Raw genomic sequence first — 19,198 nt, forward strand, 5'->3', positions numbered from 1 at the left:
TACCCTTTTGAAGACAACTTTGGACATTTCTAACCATTTTTGGGCATCTCTAACTCTTTTGAAGCCATCTTTGGCCAGTTCTACACCATTTTTGCACATCTCTAACCGTTTTGAAGCCATTTTTGGCCATTTCTACACCATTTTTGCACACCTCTAACCCTTTTGAAACCATCTTTGCCCATTTTTGCACCATTTTTACAGACCTCTAACCCTTTTGAAGCCAACTTTGGCCTGTTCTAGCCCGTTTTTGCATAACTCTGACCCTTTTGAAGCCATCTTTCCCCGTTTCTATGCCATTTTTGCACATCTTTAACCCTTTTGAAGCCATCTTTGCCCATTTTTGCACCATTTTTAAACAGCTCTAACCCTTTTGAAGCCAGCTTTTTCCTGTTCTAGCCCGTTTTTGCGCATCTCTAACCCTTTTGAAGCCATCTTTGGCCATTTCTACACTATTTTTGCTCATCTCTAACCCTTTTGAATCCATCTTTGGCCAGTTCTACACCATTTTTGCACATCTCTAACCCTTTTGAAGCCAACTTTGGACATTACTAACCCATTTTTGCACATCTCTAACCCTTTTGAAGCCATCTTTGTCCATTTTTGCACCATTTTTAAAGACCTCTAACCCTTTTGAAGCCAACTTTTGCCTGTTCTAGCCCGTTTTTGCATACCTCTAACCCTTTTGAAGCTCTCTTTGGCCATTTCTACGCCATTTTTGCACATCTCTAACCCTTTTGAAGCCAACTTTGGACATTTCTACACCATTTTTGCACATCTCTAACCCTTTTGAAGCCATCTTTGTCCACTTCTACGCCATTTTTCACAGAATCACAGAATCCCGAGGGTTGGAAGGGACCTAAAAAGGTCATCTAGTCCAACCCCCCTGCAAGAGCAGGGTAACCTGCAGTACATCACACAGGAACTTGTCCAGGCAGGCCTTGAATATCTCCAGTGTAGGAGACTCCACAACCCCCCTGGGCAACCTGTTCCAGGGCTCTGTCACTCTTACAGTAAAGAAGTTCTTCCTGATGTTAACGTGGAACTTCCTATGTTCCAGTTTACACCCATTGCCCCTTGTCCTATCACTGGATATCACTGAAAAAAGCCTAGCTCCATCATCCTGACACCTACCCTTTACATATTTGTAAACATTGATGACGTCACCCCTCAGTCTCCTCTTCTCCAAGCTAAAGAGACCCAGCTCCCTCAGCCTCTCCTCATAAGGGAGATGTTCAACCCCATTTTTGCACAACTCTAACCCCTTTGAAGCCAACTTTGGACATTTCTAACCCATTTTTGCACATCGCTAACCCTTTTGAACCCATTTTGGCCATTTCTACAGCATTTTTGCACACCTCTAACCATTTTGAAGCCATCTTTGGCCATTTCTACGCCATTTTTGCACATCTCTAACCCATTTGAACCCATTTTGGCCATTTCTAACCCATTTTTGCACACATCTAACCGTTTTGAAGCCATTTTTGGCCATTTCTATCACCATTTTTGCACATGTCTGCCCATTTTGAAGCCATCTTTGGCCATGTCTACGCCATTTTTGCACATCTCTAACCCTTTTGAAGCCATCTTTGGCCATTTCTAACACATTGTTGCACACCTCTAACTGTTTTGAAGAAAATTTTGGCCATATCTACACCATTTTTGCACATATCTAACCCTTTTGAAGCCATCTTTGGCCATTTCTAACCCATTTTTGCACTCCTCTAACCGTTTTTGAAGCCATTTTTGGCCATTTCTACACCATTTTTGCAAATATCTAACCATTTTGAAGCCAACTTTGGCCATTTCTACACCATTTTTGCACACCTCTAACCCTTTTTGAAGCCATCCTTGCACATTTTTGCACCTTTTTTAAACACCTCTAACCCTTTTGAAGCCAACTTTGGCCTGTTCTAGCCAGTTTTTGCATACCTCTAACACTTTTGAAGACATCTTTGGCCATTTCTACACCATTTTTGCAAATCTCTAACCCTTTTGAATCCATCTTTGGCCAGTTCTACACCATTTTTGCACACCTCTAACCCTTCTGAATCCATCTTTTCCCATTTCTACGCCATTTTTGCACATCTCTAACCCTTTTGAAGCCATCTTTGGCCATTTCTAACCCATTTTTGCACATCTCTAACCGTTTTGAAGCCATCTTTGGCCATTTCTACGCCATTTTTGCACATCTCTAACCCTTTTGAAGCCAACTTTGGCCTGTTCTAGCCGTTTTTGCATACATCTAACCCTTTTGAAGCCATCTTTGCCCATTTTTGCACCATTTTTGCACATCTCTAACCCTCTTGAAGCCATCTTTGCCCATTTCTACGCCATTTTTGCTCACCTCTAACACTTTTGAAGCCAACTTTGGACATTTCTAACCGATTTTTGTACATCTCTAACCCTTTTGAAGCCGTCTTTGCCCATTTTTGCACCATTTTTAAACAGCTCTAACCCTTTTGAAGCCATTTTTGGCCATTTCTATCACCATTTTTGCACATCTCTAACCCTTTGGAAGCCATTTTTGGCCATTTCTACTCCATTTTTGCACACCTCTAACCCTTTTGAAGACAACTTTGGACATTTCTAACCCATTTTTGGGCATCTCTAACTCTTTTGAAGCCATCTTTGGCCAGTTCTACACCATTTTTGCACATCTCTAACCGTTTTGAAGCCATTTTTAACCATTTCTACACCATTTTTGCACACCTCTAACCCTTTTGAAGCCATCTTTGCCCATTTTTGCACCATTTTTAAAGACCTCTAACCCTTTTGAAGCCAACTTCGGCCTGTTCTAGCCCGTTTTTGCATAACTCTGACCCTTTTGAAGCCATCTTTCCCCGTTTCTATGCCATTTTTGCACATCTTTAACCCTTTTGAAGCCATCTTTGCCCATTTTTGCACCATTTTTAAACAGCTCTAACCCTTTTGAAGCCAGCTTTTTCCTGTTCTAGCCCGTTTTTGCACATCTCTAACCCTTTTGAAGCCATCTTTGGCATTTCTACACTATTTTTGCTCATCTCTAACCCTTTTGAATCCATCTTTGGCCAGTTCTACACCATTTTTGCACATCTCTAACCCTTTTGAAGCCAACTTTGGACATTACTAACCCATTTTTGCACATCTCTAACCCTTTTGAAGCCATCTTTGTCCATTTTTGCACCATTTATAAAGACCTCTAACCCTTTTGAAGCCAACTTTGGCCTGTTCTAGCCCGTTTTTGCATACCTCTAACCCTTTTGAAGCTATCTTTGGCAATTTCTACGCCATTTTTTGCACATCTCTAAGCCTTTTGAAGCCAACTTTGGACATTTCTACACCATTTTTGCACATCTCTAACCCTTTTGAAGCCATCTTTGTCCACTTCTACGCCATTTTTCACAGAATCACAGAATCCCAAGGGTTGGAAGGGACCTAAAAAGGTCATCTAGTCCAACCCCCCTGCAAGAGCAGGGTAACCTGCAGTACATCACACAGGAACTTGTCCAGGCAGGCCTTGAATATCTCCAGTGTAGGAGACTCCACAACCCCCCTGGGCAACCTGTTCCAGGGCTCTGTCACTCTTACAGTAAAGAAGTTCTTCCTGATGTTAACGTGGAACTTCCTATGTTCCAGTTTACACCCATTGCCCCTTGTCCTATCACTGGATATCACTGAAAAAAGCCTAGCTCCATCAATCCTGACACCTACCCTTTACATATTTGTAAACATTGATGAGGTCACCCCTCAGTCTCCTCTTCTCCAAGCTAAAGAGACCCAGCTCCCTCAGCCTCTCCTCATAAGGGAGATGTTCAACCCCATTTTTGCACAACTCTAACCCCTTTGAAGCCAACTTTGGACATTTCTAACCCATTTTTGCACATTGCTAACCCTTTTGAACCCATTTTGGCCATTTCTACAGCATTTTTGCACACCTCTAACCATTTTGAAGCCATCTTTGGCCATTTCTACGCCATTTTTGCACGTCTCTAACCCTTTGAAGCCATCTTTGGCCATTTCTAACACATTGTTGCACACCTCTAACTGTTTTGAAGACAATTTTGGCCATATCTACACTATTTTTGCATATATCTAACCCTTTTGAAGCCATCTTTGGCCATTTCTAACCCATTGTTGCACTCCTCTAACCGTTTTGAAGCCATTTTTGGCCATTTCTACACCATTTTTGCAAATATCTAACCATTTTGAAGCCAACTTTGGCCATTTCTACACTATTTTTGCACACCTCTAACCCTTTTGAAGCCATCCTTGCACATTTTTGCACCTTTTTTAAACACCTCTAACCCTTTTGAAGCCAACTTTGGCCTGTTCTAGCCAGTTTTTGCATACCTCAAACACTTTTGAAAACATCTTTGGCCATTTCTACACCATTTTTGCAAATCTCTAACCCTTTTGAATCCATCTTTGGCCAGTTCTACACCATTTTTGCACACCTCTAACCCTTCTGAATCCATCTTTTCCCATTTCTACGCCATTTTTGCACATCTCTAACCCTTTTGAAGCCATCTTTGGCCATTTCTAACCCATTTTTGCACATCTCTAACCGTTTTGAAGCCATCTTTGGCCATTTCTACGCCATTTTTGCACATCTCTGACCCTTTTGAAGCCAACTTTGGCCTGTTCTAGCCCGTTTTTGCATACCTCTAACCCTTTTGAAGCCATCTTTCCCCGTTTCTATGCCATTTTTGCACATCTCTAACCCTCTTGAAGCCATCTTTGCCCATTTCTACGCCATTTTTGCTCACCTCTAACTCTTTTGAAGCCAACTTTGGACATTTCTAACCGATTTTTGTACATCTCTAACCCTTTTGAAGCCGTCTTTGCCCATTTTTGCACCATTTTTAAACAGCTCTAACCCTTTTGAAGCCATTTTTGGCCATTTCTACACGATTTTTGCACATCTCTAACCCTTTGGAAGCCATTTTTGGCCATTTCTACTCCATTTTGCACACCTCTAACCCTTTTGAAGACAACTTTGGACATTTCTAACCCATTTTTGGGCAACACTAACTCTTTTGAAGCCATCTTTGGCCAGTTCTACACCATTTTTGCACATCTCTAACCGTTTTGAAGCCATTTTTGGCCATTTCTACACCATTTTTGCACACCTCTAACCCTTTTGAAGCCATCTTTGCCCATTTTTGCACCATTTTTAAAGACCTCTAACCCTTTTGAAGCCAACTTTGGCCTGTTCTAGCCCGTTTTTGCATAACTCTGACCCTTTTGAAGCCATCTTTCCCCGTTTCTATGCCATTTTTGCACATCTTTAACCCTTTTGAAGCCATCTTTGCCCATTTTTTGCACCATTTTTAAACAGCTCTAACCCTTTTGAAGCCAGCTTTTACCTGTTCTAGCCTGTTTTTGCTTAACTCTGACCCTTTTGAAGCCATCTTTGGCCATTTCAACACTATTTTTGCTCATCTCTAACCCTTTTGAAGACATCTTTGGCCAGTTCTACACCATTTTTGCACATCTCTAACCCTTTTGAATCCATCTTTGGCCAGTTCTACACCATTTTTGCACACCTCTAACCCTTCTGAATCCATCCTTGCCCATTTCTACGCCATTTTTGCACAACTCTAACACTTTTGAAGCCATCTTTGGCCATTTCTAACCCATTTTTGCACATCTCTAACCGTTTTGAAGCCTTCTTTGGCCATTTCTACGCCATTTTTGCACATCTCTAACCCTTTTGAAGCCATCTTTGCCATTTTTGCACCATTTTTAAACAGCTCTAACCCTTTTGAAGCCAACTTTGGCCTGTTCTAGCCCGTTTTTGCATAACTCTAACCCTTTTGAAGCCATCTTTGCCCATTTCTACGCCATTTTTGTACACCTCTAACCCTTTTGAAGCCAACTTTGGACATTTCTAACCCATTTTGTACATCTCTAACCCTTTTGAAGCCATCTTTGCCCATTTTTGCACCGTTTTTAAACAGCTCTAACACTTTTGAAGCCATATTTGGCCATTTCTACACCATTTTTGCACATCTCTAACCCTTTTGAAGACAACTTTGGACAGTTCTAACCCATTTTTGGACATCGCTAACCGTTTTGAAGCCATCTTTGGCCCATTTTTGCGCCATTTTTAAAGACCTCTAACCCTTTTGAATCCAACTTTGGCCTGTTCTAGCCCGTTTTTGCATAACTCTGACCCTTTTGAAGCCATCTTTCCCCATTTCTATGCCATTTTTGCACATCTTTAACCCTTTTGAAGCCATCTTTGCCCATTTTTGCACCATTTTTAAGCAGCTCTAACCCTTTTGAAGCCAACTTTGGCCTGTTCTAGCCCGTTTTTGCATACCTCTAACCCTTTTGAAGCCATCTTTGGCCAGTTCTACACTATTTTTGCACATCTCTAATCCTTTTGAAGCCATTTTTGGCCATTTCTACACCATTTTTGCACACCTCTAACCCTTTTGAAGACAACTTTGGACATTTCTAACCCATTTATGCACATGTCTAACCCTTTTGAATCCATCTTTGGCCAGATCTACACCATTTTTAAACAGCTCTAACCCTTTTGAAGCCAACTTTGGACATTACTAACCCATTTTTGCACATCTCTAAGCCTTTTGAAGCCATCTTTGTCCATTTTTGCACCATTTTTAAAGACCTCTAACCCTTTTGAAGCAACTTTGGCCTGTTCTAGCCCGTTTTTGCATACCTCTAACCCTTTTGAAGCTATCTTTGGCAATTTCTACGCCATTTTTGCACATCTCTAACCCTTTTGAAGCCAACTTTGGACATTTCTACACCATTTTTGCACATCTCTAACCCTTTTGAAGCCATCTTTGTCCACTTCTACGCCATTTTTCACAGAATCACAGAATCCCGAGGGTTGGAAGGGACCTAAAAAGGTCATCTAGTCCAACCCCCCTGCAAGAGCAGGGTAACCTGCAGTACATCACACAGGAACTTGTCCAGGCAGGCCTTGAATATCTCCAGTGTAGGAGACTCCACAACCCCCCTGGGCAACCTGTTCCAGTGCTCTGTCACTCTTACAGTAAAGAAGTTCTTCCTGATGTTAACGTGGAACTTCCTATGTTCCAGTTTACACCCATTGCCCCTTGTCCTATCACTGGATATCACTGAAAAAAGCCTAGCTCCATCATCCTGACACCTAACCCTTTACATATTTGTAAACATTGATGAGGTCACCCCTCAGTCTCCTCTTCTCCAAGCTAAAGAGACCCAGCTCCCTCAGCCTCTCCTCATAAGGGAGATGTTCAACCCCATTTTTGCACAACTCTAACCCCTTTGAAGCCAACTTTGGACATTTCTAACCCATTTTTGCACATCGCTAACCCTTTTGAACCCATTTTGGCCATTTCTACAGCATTTTTGCACACCTCTAACCATTTTGAAGCCATCTTTGGCCATTTCTAACACATTGTTGCACACCTCTAACTGTTTTGAAGACAATTTTGGCCATATCTACACTATTTTTGCACATATCTAACCCTTTTGAAGCCATCTTTGGCCATTTCTAACCCATTGTTGCACACCTCTAACCGTTTTGAAGCCATTTTTGGCCATTTCTACACCATTTTTGCAAATATCTAACCATTTTGAAGCCAACTTTGGCCATTTCTACACCATTTTTGCACACCTCTAACCCTTTGAAGCCATCCTTGCACATTTTTGCACCTTTTTTAAACACCTCTAACCCTTTTGAAGCCAACTTTGGCCTGTTCTAGCCAGTTTTTGCATACCTCTAACACTTTTGAAGACATCTTTGGCCATTTCTACACCATTTTTGCAAATCTCTAACCCTTTTGAATCCATCTTTGGCCAGTTCTACACCATTTTTGCACACCTCTAACCCTTCTGAATCCATCTTTTCCCATTTCTACGCCATTTTTGCACATCTCTAACCCTTTTGAAGCCATCTTTGGCCATTTCTAACCCATTTTTGCACATCTCTAACCGTTTTGAAGCCATCTTTGGCCATTTCTACGCCATTTTTGCACATCTCTAACCCTTTTGAAGCCAACTTTGGCCTGTTCTAGCCCGTTTTTGCATACCTCTAACCCTTTTGAAGCCATCTTTGCCCATTTTTGCACCATTTTTGCACATCTCTAACCCTTTCGAAGCCATCTTTGGCCATTTCTACGCCATTTTTGCTCACCTCTAACTCTTTTGAAGCCAACTTTGGGCATTTCTAACCGATTTTTGTACATCTCTAACCATTTTGAAGCCGTCTTTGCCCATTTTTGCACCATTTTTAAAGACCTCTAACCCTTTTGAAGCCAACTTTGGCCTGTTCTAGCCCGTTTTTGCATAACTCTGACCCTTTTGAAGCCATCTTTCCCCGTTTCTATGCCATTTTTGCACATCTTTAACCCTTTTGAAGCCATCTTTGCCCATTTTTGCACCATTTTTAACAGCTCTAACCCTTTTGAAGCCATTTTTGGCCATTTCTACACGATTTTTGCACATCTCTAACCCTTTGGAAGCCATTTTTGGCCATTTCTACTCCATTTTTGCACACCTCTAACCCTTTTGAAGACAACTTTGGACATTTCTAACCCATTTTTGGGCATCTCTAACTCTTTTGAAGCCATCTTTGGCCAGTTCTACACCATTTTTGCACATCTCTAACCGTTTTGAAGCCATTTTTGGCCATTTCTACACCATTTTTGCACACCTCTAACCCTTTTGAAACCATCTTTGCCCATTTTTGCACCATTTTTACAGACCTCTAACCCTTTTGAAGCCAACTTTGGCCTGTTCTAGCCCGTTTTTGCATAACTCTGACCCTTTTGAAGCCATCTTTCCCCGTTTCTATGCCATTTTTGCACATCTTTAACCCTTTTGAAGCCATCTTTGCCCATTTTTGCACCATTTTTAAACAGCTCTAACCCTTTTGAAGCCAGCTTTTTCCTGTTCTAGCCCGTTTTTGCGCATCTCTAACCCTTTTGAAGCCATCTTTGGCCATTTCTACACTATTTTTGCTCATCTCTAACCCTTTTGAATCCATCTTTGGCCAGTTCTACACCATTTTTGCACATCTCTAACCCTTTTGAAGCCAACTTTGGACATTACTAACCCATTTTTGCACATCTCTAACCCTTTTGAAGCCATCTTTGTCCATTTTTGCACCATTTTTAAAGACCTCTAACCCTTTTGAAGCCAACTTTTGCCTGTTCTAGCCCGTTTTTGCATACCTCTAACCCTTTTGAAGCTCTCTTTGGCCATTTCTACGCCATTTTTGCACATCTCTAACCCTTTTGAAGCCAACTTTGGACATTTCTACACCATTTTTGCACATCTCTAACCCTTTTGAAGCCATCTTTGTCCACTTCTACGCCATTTTTCACAGAATCACAGAATCCCGAGGGTTGGAAGGGACCTAAAAAGGTCATCTAGTCCAACCCCCCTGCAAGAGCAGGGTAACCTGCAGTACATCACACAGGAACTTGTCCAGGCAGGCCTTGAATATCTCCAGTGTAGGAGACTCCACAACCCCCCTGGGCAACCTGTTCCAGGGCTCTGTCACTCTTACAGTAAAGAAGTTCTTCCTGATGTTAACGTGGAACTTCCTATGTTCCAGTTTACACCCATTGCCCCTTGTCCTATCACTGGATATCACTGAAAAAAGCCTAGCTCCATCATCCTGACACCTACCCTTTACATATTTGTAAACATTGATGACGTCACCCCTCAGTCTCCTCTTCTCCAAGCTAAAGAGACCCAGCTCCCTCAGCCTCTCCTCATAAGGGAGATGTTCAACCCCATTTTTGCACAACTCTAACCCCTTTGAAGCCAACTTTGGACATTTCTAACCCATTTTTGCACATCGCTAACCCTTTTGAACCCATTTTGGCCATTTCTACAGCATTTTTGCACACCTCTAACCATTTTGAAGCCATCTTTGGCCATTTCTACGCCATTTTTGCACATCTCTAACCCATTTGAACCCATTTTGGCCATTTCTAACCCATTTTTGCACACATCTAACCGTTTTGAAGCCATTTTTGGCCATTTCTATCACCATTTTTGCACATGTCTGCCCATTTTGAAGCCATCTTTGGCCATGTCTACGCCATTTTTGCACATCTCTAACCCTTTTGAAGCCATCTTTGGCCATTTCTAACACATTGTTGCACACCTCTAACTGTTTTGAAGAAAATTTGGCCATATCTACACCATTTTTGCACATATCTAACCCTTTTGAAGCCATCTTTGGCCATTTCTAACCCATTTTTGCACTCCTCTAACCGTTTTGAAGCCATTTTTGGCCATTTCTACACCATTTTTGCAAATATCTAACCATTTTGAAGCCAACTTTGGCCATTTCTACACCATTTTTGCACACCTCTAACCCTTTTGAAGCCATCCTTGCACATTTTTGCACCTTTTTTAAACACCTCTAACCCTTTTGAAGCCAACTTTGGCCTGTTCTAGCCAGTTTTTGCATACCTCTAACACTTTTGAAGACATCTTTGGCCATTTCTACACCATTTTTGCAAATCTCTAACCTTTTGAATCCATCTTTGGCCAGTTCTACACCATTTTTGCACACCTCTAACCCTTCTGAATCCATCTTTTCCCATTTCTACGCCATTTTTGCACATCTCTAACCCTTTTGAAGCCATCTTGGCCATTTCTAACCCATTTTTGCACATCTCTAACCGTTTTGAAGCCATCTTTGGCCATTTCTACGCCATTTTTGCACATCTCTAACCCTTTTGAAGCCAACTTTGGCCTGTTCTAGCCCGTTTTTGCATACATCTAACCCTTTTGAAGCCATCTTTGCCATTTTTGCACCATTTTTGCACATCTCTAACCCTCTTGAAGCCATCTTTGCCCATTTCTACGCCATTTTGCTCACCTCTAACACTTTTGAAGCCAACTTTGGACATTTCTAACCGATTTTTGTACATCTCTAACCCTTTTGAAGCCGTCTTTGCCCATTTTTGCACCATTTTTAAACAGCTCTAACCCTTTTGAAGCCATTTTTGGCCATTTCTATCACCATTTTTGCACATCTCTAACCCTTTGGAAGCCATTTTTGGCCATTTCTACTCCATTTTTGCACACCTCTAACCCTTTTGAAGACAACTTTGGACATTTCTAACCCATTTTTGGGCATCTCTAACTCTTTTGAAGCCATCTTTGGCCAGTTCTACACCATTTTTGCACATCTCTAACCGTTTTGAAGCCATTTTTAACCATTTCTACACCATTTTTGCACACCTCTAACCCTTTTGAAGCCATCTTTGCCCATTTTTGCACCATTTTTAAAGACCTCTAACCCTTTTGAAGCCAACTTCGGCCTGTTCTAGCCCGTTTTTGCATAACTCTGACCCTTTTGAAGCCATCTTTCCCCGTTTCTATGCCATTTTTGCACATCTTTAACCCTTTTGAAGCCATCTTTGCCCATTTTTGCACCATTTTTAAACAGCTCTAACCCTTTTGAAGCCAGCTTTTTCCTGTTCTAGCCCGTTTTTGCACATCTCTAACCCTTTTGAAGCCATCTTTGGCCATTTCTACACTATTTTTGCTCATCTCTAACCCTTTTGAAGCCATCTTTGGCCAGTTCTACACCATTTTTGCACATCTCTAACCCTTTTGAAGCCAACTTTGGACATTACTAACCCATTTTTGCACATCTCTAACCCTTTTGAAGCCATCTTTGTCCATTTTTGCACCATTTATAAAGACCTCTAACCCTTTTGAAGCCAACTTTGGCCTGTTCTAGCCCGTTTTTGCATACCTCTAACCCTTTTGAAGCTATCTTTGGCAATTTCTACGCCATTTTTGCACATCTCTAAGCCTTTTGAAGCCAACTTTGGACATTTCTACACCATTTTTGCACATCTCTAACCCTTTTGAAGCCATCTTTGTCCACTTCTACGCCATTTTTCACAGAATCACAGAATCCCAAGGGTTGGAAGGGACCTAAAAAGGTCATCTAGTCCAACCCCCCTGCAAGAGCAGGGTAACCTGCAGTACATCACACAGGAACTTGTCCAGGCAGGCCTTGAATATCTCCAGTGTAGGAGACTCCACAACCCCCCTGGGCAACCTGTTCCAGGGCTCTGTCACTCTTACAGTAAAGAAGTTCTTCCTGATGTTAACGTGGAACTTCCTATGTTCCAGTTTACACCCATTGCCCCTTGTCCTATCACTGGATATCACTGAAAAAAGCCTAGCTCCATCATCCTGACACCTACCCTTTACATATTTGTAAACATTGATGAGGTCACCCCTCAGTCTCCTCTTCTCCAAGCTAAAGAGACCCAGCTCCCTCAGCCTCTCCTCATAAGGGAGATGTTCAACCCCATTTTTGCACAACTCTAACCCTTTGAAGCCAACTTTGGACATTTCTAACCCATTTTTGCACATTGCTAACCCTTTTGAACCCATTTTGGCCATTTCTACAGCATTTTTGCACACCTCTAACCATTTTGAAGCCATCTTTGGCCATTTCTACGCCATTTTTGCACGTCTCTAACCCTTTTGAAGCCATCTTTGGCCATTTCTAACACATTGTTGCACACCTCTAACTGTTTTGAAGACAATTTTGGCCATATCTACACTATTTTTGCATATATCTAACCCTTTTGAAGCCATCTTTGGCCATTTCTAACCCATTGTTGCACTCCTCTAACCGTTTTGAAGCCATTTTTGGCCATTTCTACACCATTTTTGCAAATATCTAACCATTTTGAAGCCAACTTTGGCCATTTCTACACTATTTTTGCACACCTCTAACCCTTTTGAAGCCATCCTTGCACATTTTTGCACCTTTTTTAAACACCTCTAACCCTTTTGAAGCCAACTTTGGCCTGTTCTAGCCAGTTTTTGCATACCTCAAACACTTTTGAAAACATCTTTGGCCATTTCTACACCATTTTTGCAAATCTCTAACCCTTTTGAATCCATCTTTGGCCAGTTCTACACCATTTTTGCACACCTCTAACCCTTCTGAATCCATCTTTTCCATTTCTACGCCATTTTTGCACATCTCTAACCCTTTTGAAGCCATCTTTGGCCATTTCTAACCCATTTTTGCACATCTCTAACCGTTTTGAAGCCATCTTTGGCCATTTCTACGCCATTTTTGCACATCTCTGACCCTTTTGAAGCCAACTTTGGCCTGTTCTAGCCCGTTTTTGCATACCTCTAACCCTTTTGAAGCCATCTTTCCCCGTTTCTATGCCATTTTTGCACATCTCTAACCCTCTTGAAGCCATCTTTGCCCATTTCTACGCCATTTTTGCTCACCTCTAACTCTTTTGAAGCCAACTTTGGACATTTCTAACCGATTTTTGTACATCTCTAACCCTTTTGAAGCCGTCTTTGCCCATTTTTGCACCATTTTTAAACAGCTCTAACCCTTTTGAAGCCATTTTTGGCCATTTCTACACGATTTTTGCACATCTCTAACCCTTTGGAAGCCATTTTTGGCCATTTCTACTCCATTTTTGCACACCTCTAACCCTTTTGAAGACAACTTTGGACATTTCTAACCCATTTTTGGGCAACACTAACTCTTTTGAAGCCATCTTTGGCCAGTTCTACACCATTTTTGCACATCTCTAACCGTTTTGAAGCCATTTTTGGCCATTTCTACACCATTTTTGCACACCTCTAACCCTTTTGAAGCCATCTTTGCCCATTTTTGCACCATTTTTAAAGACCTCTAACCCTTTTGAAGCCAACTTTGGCCTGTTCTAGCCCGTTTTTGCATAACTCTGACCCTTTTGAAGCCATCTTTCCCCGTTTCTATGCCATTTTTGCACATCTTTAACCCTTTTGAAGCCATCTTTGCCCATTTTTGCACCATTTTTAAACAGCTCTAACCCTTTTGAAGCCAGCTTTTACCTGTTCTAGCCTGTTTTTGCTTAACTCTGACCCTTTTGAAGCCATCTTTGGCCATTTCAACACTATTTTTGCTCATCTCTAACCCTTTTGAAGACATCTTTGGCCAGTTCTACACCATTTTTGCACATCTCTAACCCTTTTGAATCCATCTTTGGCCAGTTCTACACCATTTTTGCACACCTCTAACCCTTCTGAATCCATCCTTGCCCATTTCTACGCCATTTTTGCACAACTCTAACACTTTTGAAGCCATCTTTGGCCATTTCTAACCCATTTTTGCACATCTCTACCGTTTTGAAGCCTTCTTTGGCCATTTCTACGCCATTTTTGCACATCTCTAACCCTTTTGAAGCCATCTTTGCCCATTTTTGCACCATTTTTAAACAGCTCTAACCCTTTTGAAGCCAACTTTGGCCTGTTCTAGCCCGTTTTTGCATAACTCTAACCCTTTTGAAGCCATCTTTGCCCATTTCTACGCCATTTTTGTACACCTCTAACCCTTTTGAAGCCAACTTTGGACATTTCTAACCCATTTTGTACATCTCTAACCCTTTTGAAGCCATCTTTGCCCATTTTTGCACCGTTTTTAAACAGCTCTAACACTTTTGAAGCCATATTTGGCCATTTCTACACCATTTTTGCACATCTCTAACCCTTTTGAAGACAACTTTGGACAGTTCTAACCCATTTTTGGACATCGCTAACCGTTTTGAAGCCATCTTTGGCCCATTTTTGCGCCATTTTTAAAGACCTCTAACCCTTTTGAATCCAACTTTGGCCTGTTCTAGCCCGTTTTTGCATAACTCTGACCCTTTTGAAGCCATCTTTCCCCATTTCTATGCCATTTTTGCACATCTTTAACCCTTTTGAAGCCATCTTTGCCCATTTTTGCACCATTTTTAAGCAGCTCTAACCCTTTTGAAGCCAACTTTGGCCTGTTCTAGCCCGTTTTTGCATACCTCTAACCCTTTTGAAGCCATCTTTGGCCAGTTCTACACTATTTTTGCACATCTCTAATCCTTTTGAAGCCATTTTTGGCCATTTCTACACCATTTTTGCACACCTCTAACCCTTTTGAAGACAACTTTGGACATTTCTAACCCATTTATGCACATGTCTAACCCTTTTGAATCCATCTTTGGCCAGATCTACACCATTTTTAAACAGCTCTAACCTTTTGAAGCCAACTTTGGACATTACTAACCCATTTTTGCACATCTCTAAGCCTTTTGAAGCCATCTTTGTCCATTTTTGCACCATTTTTAAAGACCTCTAACCCTTTTGAAGCCAACTTTGGCCTGTTCTAGCCCGTTTTTGCATACCTCTAACCCTTTTGAAGCTATCTTTGGCAATTTCTACGCCATTTTTGCACATCTCTAACCCTTTTGAAGCCAACTTTGGACATTTCTACACCATTTTTGCACATCTCTAACCCTTTTGAAGCCATCTTTGTCCACTTCTACGCCATTTTTCACAGAATCACAGAATCCCGAGGGTTGGAAGGGACCTAAAAAGGTCATCTAGTCCAACCCCCCTGCAAGAGCAGGGTAACCTGCAGTGCATCACACAGGAACTTGTCCAGGCAGGCCTTGAATATCTCCAGTGTAGGAGACTCCACAACCCCCCTGGGCAACCTGTTCCAGTGCTCTGTCACTCTTACAGTAAAGAAGTTCTTCCTGATGTTAACGTGGAACTTCCTATGTTCCAGTTTACACCCATTGCCCCTTGTCCTATCACTGGATATCACTGAAAAAAGCCTAGCTCCATCATCCTGACACCTACCCTTTACATATTTGCAAACATTGATGAGGTCACCCCTCAGTCTCCTCTTCTCCAAGCTAAAGAGACCCAGCTCCCTCAGCCTCTCCTCATAAGGGAGATGTTCAACCCCATTTTTGCACAACTCTAACCCCTTTGAAGCCAACTTTGGACATTTCTAACCCATTTTTGCACATCGCTAACCCTTTTGAACCCATTTTGGCCATTTCTACAGCATTTTTGCACACCTCTAACTATTTTGAAGCCATCTTTGGCCATTTCTACGCCATTTTTGCACATCTCTAACCCTTTTGAACCCATTTTGGCCATTTCTAACCCATTTTCGCACACATCTAACCGTTTTGAAGCCATTTTTGGCCATTTCTATCACCATTTTTGCACGTCTGCCCATTTTGAAGCCATCTTTGCCCATTTCTCCGCCATTTTTGCACGTCTCTAACCCTTTTGAAGCCATATTTGGCCATTTCTACGCCATTTTTGCACATCTCTAACCCTTTTGAAGCCATCTTTGGCCATTTCTAACCCATTGTTGCACATCTCTAACCCTTTTGAAGACAATTTTGGCCATATCTACACCATTTTTGCACATATCTAACCCTTTTGAAGCCATCTTTGGCCATTTCTACATGATTTTTGCAGATCTCTAACCCTTTGGAAGCCATTTTTGGCCATTTCTACTCCATTTTTGCACACCTCTAACTTTTTTGAAGCCATCTTGGCCCATTTTTGCACCATTTTTAAAGACCTCTAACCCTTTTGAAGCCAACTTTGGCCTGTTCTAGCCCGTTTTTGCATAACTCTGACCCTTTTGAAGCCATCTTTACCCGTTTCTATGCCATTTTTCACATCTTTAACCCTTTTGAAGCCATCTTTGCCCATTTTTGCACCATTTTTAAACAGCTCTAACCCTTTTGAAGCCAACTTTGGCCTGTTCTAGCCCGTTTTTTGCATAACTCTAACCCTTTTGAAGCCATCTTTGCCCATTTCTACGCAATTTTTGTACACCTCTAACCCTTTTGAAGCCAACTTTGGACATTTCTAACCCATTTTGTACATCTCTAACCCTTTTGAAGCCATCTTTGCCCATTTTTGCACCGTTTTTAAACAGCTCTAACCCTTTTGAAGCCATCTTTGGCCATTTCTACACCATTTTTGCACATCTCTAACCCTTTTAAAGACAACTTTGGACAGTTCTAACCCATTTTTGGACATCACTAACCGTTTTGAAGCCATCTTTGGCCCATTTTTGCGCCATTTTTAAAGACCTCTAACCCTTTTGAATCCAACTTTGGCCTGTTCTAGCCCGTTTTTACATAACTCTGACCCTTTTGAAGCCATCTTTCCCCATTTCTATGCCATTTTTGCACATCTTTAACCCTTTTGAAGCCATCTTTGCCCATTTTTGCACCATTTTTAAGCAGCTCTAACCCTTTTGAAGCCAACTTTGGCCTGTTCTAGCCCGTTTTTGCATACCTCTAACCCTTTTGAAGCCATCTTTGGCCAGTTCTACACTATTTTTGCACATCTCTAATCCTTTTGAAGCCATTTTTGGCCATTTCTACACCATTTTTGCACACCTCTAACCCTTTTGAAGACAACTTTGGACATTTCTAACCCATTTATGCACATCTCTAACCCTTTTGAATCCATCTTTGGCCAGTTCTACACCATTTTTAAACAGCTCTAACCCTTTTGAAGCCAACTTTGGACATTACTAACCCATTTTTGCACATCTCTAAGCCTTTTGAAGCCATCTTTGTCCATTTTTGCACCATTTTTAAAGACCTCTAACCCTTTTGAAGCCAACTTTGGCCTGTTCTAGCCCGTTTTTGCATACCTCTAACCCTTTTGAAGCTATCTTTGGCCATTTCTACGCCATTTTTGCACATCTCTAACCCTTTTGAAGCCAACTTTGGACATTTCTACACCATTTTTGCACATCTCTAACCCTTTTGAAGCCATCTTTGTCCACTTCTACGCCATTTTTCACAGAATCACAGAATCCCGAGGGTTGGAAGGGACCTAAAAAGGTCATCTAGTCCAACCCCCCTGCAAGAGCAGGGTAACCTGCAGTACATCACACAGGAACTTGTCCAGGCGGGCCTTGAATATCTCCAGTGTAGGAGACTCCACAACCCCCCTGGGCAACCTGTTCCAGTGCTCTGTCACTCTTACAGTAAAGAAGTTCTTCCTGATGTTAACGTGGAACTTCCTATGTTCCAGTTTACACCCATTGCCCCTTGTCCTATCACTGGATATCACTGAAAAAAGCCTAGCTCCATCATCCTGACACCTACCCTTTACATATTTGCAAACATTGATGAGGTCACCCCTCAGTCTCCTCTTCTCCAAGCTAAAGAGACCCAGCTCCCTCAGCCTCTCCTCATAAGGGAGATGTTCAACCCCATTTTTGCACAACTCTAACCCTTTTGAAGCCAACTTTGGACATTTCTAACCCATTTTTGCACATCGCTAACCCTTTTGAACCCATTTTGGCCATTTCTACAGCATTTTTGCACACCTCTAACTATTTTGAAGCCATCTTTGGCCATTTCTACGCCATTTTTGCACATCTCTAACCCTTTTGAACCCATTTTGGCCATTTCTAACCCATTTTCGCACACATCTAACCGTTTTGAAGCCATTTTTGGCCATTTCTATCACCATTTTTGCACGTCTGCCCATTTTGAAGCCATCTTTGCCCATTTCTCCGCCATTTTTGCACGTCTCTAACCCTTTTGAAGCCATATTTGGCCATTTCTACGCCATTTTTGCACATCTCTAACCCTTTTGAAGCCATCTTTGGCCATTTCTAACCCATTGTTGCACATCTCTAACCCTTTTGAAGACAATTTTGGCCATATCTACACCATTTTTGCACATATCTAACCCTTTTGAAGCCATCTTTGGCCATTTCTACATGATTTTTGCAGATCTCTAACCCTTTGGAAGCCATTTTTGGCCATTTCTACTCCATTTTTGCACACCTCTAACTTTTTTGAAGCCATCTTGGCCCATTTTTGCACCATTTTTAAAGACCTCTAACCCTTTTGAAGCCAACTTTGGCCTGTTCTAGCCCGTTTTTGCATAACTCTGACCCTTTTGAAGCCATCTTTACCCGTTTCTATGCCATTTTTCACATCTTTAACCCTTTTGAAGCCATCTTTGCCCATTTTTGCACCATTTTTAAACAGCTCTAACCCTTTTGAAGCCAACTTTGGCCTGTTCTAGCCCGTTTTTGCATAACTCTAACCCTTTTGAAGCCATCTTTGCCCATTTCTACGCCATTTTTGTACACCTCTAACCCTTTTGAAGCCAACTTAGGACATTTCTAACCCATTTTGTACATCTCTAACCCTTTTGAAGCCATCTTTGCCCATTTTTGCACCGTTTTTAAACAGCTCTAACCCTTTTGAAGCCATCTTTGGCCATTTCTACACCATTTTTGCACATCTCTAACCCTTTTAAAGACAACTTTGGACAGTTCTAACCCATTTTTGGACATCACTAACCGTTTTGAAGCCATCTTTGGCCCATTTTTGCGCCATTTTTAAAGACCTCTAACCCTTTTGAATCCAACTTT

This window comes from Lathamus discolor, chromosome W (genome assembly GCF_037157495.1).
Source record: "Lathamus discolor isolate bLatDis1 chromosome W, bLatDis1.hap1, whole genome shotgun sequence".
NCBI classification, from domain to species: Eukaryota; Metazoa; Chordata; class Aves; order Psittaciformes; family Psittacidae; genus Lathamus; species Lathamus discolor.